Consider the following 6,259-nt stretch of genomic DNA (forward strand, 5'->3'; position numbering starts at 1 on the left):
ATTGGCTGTGCAATACCAAAGAGTTAGCAATGCCCCATTGAGCATACTGCCAGTATGCTAGTAACTGTAGCCGATGGAGATAAAACTATTAGTTTATGGGTTTTCATACAACTAACTTGGGATATACAAGATCACAAGTTTTATGGTGACTTAAGACTTCTTCCACTAGGAGGGTGACATAGTTCGGGGTGCATATTGGATAAGAAGACTTGGTGATGTCCTATTCAACTTTTCCAAGTTATGTATCTCCTTTAAGCACAATGGCAAGAAAATCACACTGATTGGTATTCAACAAAATCATCTCTCAGCATGATGAGTGGCACTGCAATTTTTCAGAAGTACACTCATTAACTGATTTGTCAACTATTTTCCATATCAACCACCACTATTCAATCCGTTATTCCTCCACAAATATCTACCTTACTCAACCAGTTTTCTGATATATTCTCTGAGCCAACAAGCTTACCACCTTAGAGAAGCTTAGATCATAAAATTTCTCTCAAACCAAATGTTTAACCTATCATCCTCAGACCATACAATTGCCCTTATATACAGAAGGCAGTGGTTGAAAATTTAGTCAAATAAATATTACACTTTGGTATTATTCAACCAAGCCACAGTTATTTTGCTTCACAAATCCTTCTTGTCAAGAAGAAAGACAATTCTAGGAGATTTTGTATGGACTATAGGAAGAGGAACAACCTCATAATTAAGGACAAGTTTCCGATACTTGTCATAGATTAGTTACATGGGTCTAAATTTTTCACCAAGATTGATTTGAAGTTAGGCTACCATCAAATCAGATTTTATCCTTTTGACATACATAAACAATGTTCAGGGCTCATCATAGACATTTTGAATTCAAGGTTATGCCATTTGGACTTATAAATGCACGTGCTACCTTTCCAGCTCTTATGAATGAAGTTTTTCAAGAACATCTTAGAAAGTTCATTCTTTTCTTCTTTTATGACATCTCAGTCTACAACTCTTCATTGGGGGAACACATTATACACTTACAAACTAATTTAGAAATACTAAGATAACATCATGTTTTTGCAAACTTTTCCAAATGTTTTTTTGGACAGTATGAACTAGAATATTAGGGGCACATTATTACAGCCAATGGAGTTATGGATGATCCTAAGAAGGTCTATACAATGTACCTACTATAATCAAAGAACTTAGAGGAGTTTTGGATCTCACTGGTTATTACATGAATTTTTTAAAAGACCATGGACTCATCAGTAGACCTTTAACTGAATTATTGAAGAACGATGCATTTTTCTGGTCTCCTGCTGTAACTGAAGCTTTTGATAAGCTTAAACAAGCCATGTCTACTACTCCAGTATTATCTCTGCCAGATTTTAACAAGTTGTTTATTCTTGAGACTGATGCTTGTGACTTAGGAATTAGAGTTGTCCTCATGCAAGATGGAAGAGTTATTGCATTTTATAGCAAACCACTTAGACCAAGAGATGCTGCCTTATCTACATATGAAAATAATTGCTCGTTATTGTACAAGCTGTGACCAGATGATTATTACAAGGATAGCATTTCATCATTAAAAAAACCATCAGAGTATAAACTACTTCTTGGAGAAAAATATTTTCATTGTCTTACAGCAAAAGTGACTCGTGAAGCTCTTAGGATTTGAATATGAGATAAGATACATAAAAAGGTTAGAAAAAAAATAAGAAGGTGATACTCTCTCCAGAAAACCTCATGCAAAATGTGACTGCAACACCATTTCCTTGTCACAACCTGCTTGGGCACAAGAACTTATTGCCAGTTATGCTAAAAATACTAAGGTACAAACTTTTATTTCTCAACTTGCACTTACTCCAGACACTGTTCCCAATTATTCCTATACACATGGCATTCTGAGATATAAAAATAGACTATATGTAGGAATCTCATCCAACACCAAAGCAAAAATATTGGGTTTCATTCACTTTTCAGCTATATGTGAACACTCTGGAATACATGCAACATATGTTATGGAAAATACTTACTTCTTCCGACCTGCAATAAAGAGGGGGATTTTATTACATATTTCTACTTCTGATATTTTCCGAAGAAATAAGGGTGACCACATTTTTTCTGCCAGTTTGCTTCAACCATTACCAATTCCAGATATGATTGGCAGTACATATCAATGGAATTTATTGAAGGTCTGCCAATGAGTGAAAGAAAATTTGGCATTTTGGTTGTGATAGACAGATATACCAAGTATAGCCACTTCATTGGCCTTCATCGCCCTTATACTGCATCTTCTATAGCTAGAGAATTTATCACTCTTGTCTTCAAGCTCCATGGTCTACCTGCTTCCATTGTCTCTGACAGAGACAACATATTCATCAATAACTTTTGGCAAGATTTATTCAAATCCATGCGCATTAAATTGAACTTAAGTACAATTTACCATCCACGGACTGATGCCCAAACTGAAATAGTCAATTCTTGCGCAGAGAGCTTCCACAGATGTATGTGTGGTCATCAACCCAAGAAATGGCATCAATGGCTTCCACTTGCTATGGGTACAATACCAACTATCAACAAAGAGATGTTGTCATTGATATTTTAAATAAAATGCTTTTCATCATTCTCAGGAAAGGATGAAGTTTTATGCTGACCAAAAGAGGGTGGACATGAGTTTTGAGGTGGGAGATAGAGTATATTTAAAGATGCAACCTTACAGACAAGCCTCGGTGTCTTTGACAAGAAACTTTAATCTTGCAGCTAAATACTATGGACCACAGAAAGTTGGACCAGCTGCTTACAGGTTGCAACTTCCAGCAGAAGCAAGAATTCATCATGTTTTTCATGTTTCACACTATACCCACTACGGAAGCTAACTGCCAAGTACTGGTCTTGCTACAGCTACACCGGATTCCAAAATTGTCACCATGAATGGAGAACCTGCACCTCAGCTGCTTATCCAGTGGGCCAAAAAATCAACAGGGAATGCTACTTGAGAAGATACCAAACATGTTGCTTACCACTTTCCTAAATTACATCCTTGAGGACAGGGATCTAGTCATGATGAGGGTATTGTCATATACGTCTCTTATGATATTGTGTCATATCAACAATTATTTCATCCTCTAGAGTGTCTACCTTATTCATGTGTGTGGGTAGTTTAGTTATTTGGGATTGTGTTTAAAAAATTCTCGACATGTGTCCAGATATGATTAGTTACCTAATTAGGCTTCATATGGTAAGAAATCTATCTGTTTTAGGTTACGAATTAATGAAGCTCTAGTTAAAGGCTTCTTCGCGCGAGTTACTCATTTCCGTTCATCTCTAATTGTTAATTGTACTAGAACAGTACAGTTTGTAATCTTTTTTCTTTTTTTTTGATTTTTTTTTTCCTTATTAGTATCTGTTGTGTGTATTATCTTTATTCATTTCGAATGTTTGACATTGGACTAATTTTGTTTTTTTGATACAGGTTATTTTTCGGTAAAGAAAAACTGAAATTAAGGGGTTTCAAGAGTTTGGTTTTGAGGGCTCCTATGGATTCAACTATCCTAAATATGGATGTGGGTCCTAATTGATTATCAAAAATACAAATGTATCCTTTCATAACCAAAATAAATACCAAAAAAGCTAAATCTAAACCTAAAAAAACAAAAAAACAAAAAAAAAACACTCATATCTTCCTCTTCCTCTCTTCTTCTCCCGTCCACCGCCTTCTTCATGTTTTTTTTTTCAAAGATGATTGATCCTCGATTCTCAGCCAATAATAATTTTAATTGGTTAAAAATCGAATACCGAATCCTTTTTTTTTGCTTTTGATCCCATGAATATGTTAGATTTGATTAAACTAGATTGATCCCATGAATAGGTTAGATTTGATTAAACCAGATTTTGAAAAATTAGTTTCATAACTGAATACAATTGGGAATCAATATTTCCCAAACATATGATTAATTTATGTAGGGAAATATTAATTTCTTCACCGTACAAATTTTTTACGGTTGGGAAAATATGAACTCCCAACCGTAAGTGAGTTATCTAGCTTTTGTATACGGTTGGAAAACCTAACTGTAAGTTACCCTGGTTTTACATACGGTTGGGAAAATATGAACTCCCAACCTTATATTTGGTTTACGGTTGGGTTTCCTAACCGTAACTTCAATTCTCAAAAAAAAAAAAACAAAAAAAAAACCCAAGTTTTCGAGAATTATTAATCAAATGATTAGTCTAATCTTATTACTAATTTTATCACTAATTCTGCTTAATTCAGTTAACTTAATCATTAGTTGTTAATTAATCATTGAAATAAGGGGTTTTGAGATTAATATTTGACGACCCAGTTTTTTATTATCTTGTGACCAAAATTTTGGAACCCCTATAATGGGTTTCAAAATTAATTATTGAAAATTATAAAGATGGGAAAATTAGGCTAAGGCCCAATCCATGAATAACCCATAATATGAGGCCCCTAGTTAAAAGGATTTTAAAACCAGGTCCCGAATTTAAAATAAATTTTAATAGAGGTCGAAATGACCAGAATAACCTTCACTATATAACTATCTAACCTAGGTTTCCTTTCAAACAGACACCTTCATTTTCATTTTAGGAGAGAGAAACCGGATCTCACTTGAGAAACTGCAAAGCGAAAACTGAAGTTTCAGAGAATTTTTTTTGCAGATCGAAGAAACGAAAACCAAAAACAGGTAGATTTTCGATCAAATCTTCTTCTTCATGTTTAATATTTTCTTCTTCTTCGTGTTTAATATTTTCGATCTGTTTAATCTCAGTATATTTGAACTGTTTTCGATCTGTTTTTTGGTTCATTCGTTCTTTGATTCAGTAGTTTTTTGATCAAAGAAGAAGACGAAGAAAGAAGAAGAAGACGAACAGAGGTTTGCATCTGTTTTCGATCTTCTCCTTTTCCTCTCTGGTTTTAGGGGTTATGTTTACTTGATGTTTTCTGTTGATGTATCATCTCAATCTCATGTTTAGGAGTTTAGGACTACTACAAATTGATGTTTTCTTACTGTTTAAACTGCAGATTCAAATTCAATTTACATTTTGTGAACTAAAATGGCGCAAGGAAAAAGGAATCCACCTGAAGCAGATCCTGCAATAACAAGTATTAAGATGTGAAATTATTTGAGTATGTGTTGGTATGATATCATGCTAGTAGATGTGATTTGGTTGTGATGATCTAGTGTAAATGCTTTTGAATGTTTAACTATACAAACAAGGGCCTGTGTAGCTTAAAGTTACACATTCAAAATCTAACCACAGACTGTATTGTGGTTTGTATATTGAGTGTGTAACTTGGAGTTACACATACAAATGACCCTATATAATTATAAGTTACACATTCAAGATGTCACCACTGACTTGCCAAGGGGCCGTGTAACTATAATTTACACATTTAGAATCTCATGTTTTGATCATATGTAATGCCTGTGAATGTGTAACTTCACAAAAATGTGCATGTGTAACTATAAGTTACACATTGAAAATCTCACCACTAACTTGTCAATTGACTGTGTAACTAGAAGTTACACATGCAAAATCTCACCACTGATTTTCCAATTGCCTATGTAACTAAAATTTACACAAACAAAATATCACCTATGACTGTATTGTGTTTAAATAATAGTCACACATAAAAAAATGACGTTTGTAAACCTTCATATGCATGTGTAAGTTTAAGGTTACACAACACATAATAGAATGATTCAGTTTGTGTACTTGGCAAATACACATAGTTTATAACATGATTTTGATTTTGCAGTTAAAAAAGAGTGTATTTGATAAGTACACAACATACTGACTCATACTATTTTTGTGTGTAATATGTACAGGAAAATTAAGGCAATCATTGAATGCCGTTGAGGATTTGGTAAAGGTGATAAAACCTATAGGACTGACTGATAGGGCTCAAAGATATTTTAGGAGAGCTGCTTACGGTGAACTCGTAATGATGTATTACGATGAATATAATGAAGCCCAACCAAGTACAACAAGAAAAATCACTACCAACAAACACGGCGTCTTGAAGCTTTTGAACTGCTTTGATTATGATTGTGAGACACCGTGTTCGTTCAAGTTTGGTGATGATAAGTTCATAGAGTCTACACCGGCAAAGTTGGATGGTATATTTTGCATGCAAAGGATTGGAAGTAGAAAGGGTCAAAAGCTGTTAAAGTTATTTTCTCATCGTGATTTGATTGACAATGTTTTGTACAACAAGTTCTTCACTGATATCAAGGCTACAAAACATCAGACGACAGTG

This window comes from Papaver somniferum, chromosome 3 (assembly GCF_003573695.1).
Source record: "Papaver somniferum cultivar HN1 chromosome 3, ASM357369v1, whole genome shotgun sequence".
Classification (NCBI taxonomy): Eukaryota; Viridiplantae; Streptophyta; class Magnoliopsida; order Ranunculales; family Papaveraceae; genus Papaver; species Papaver somniferum.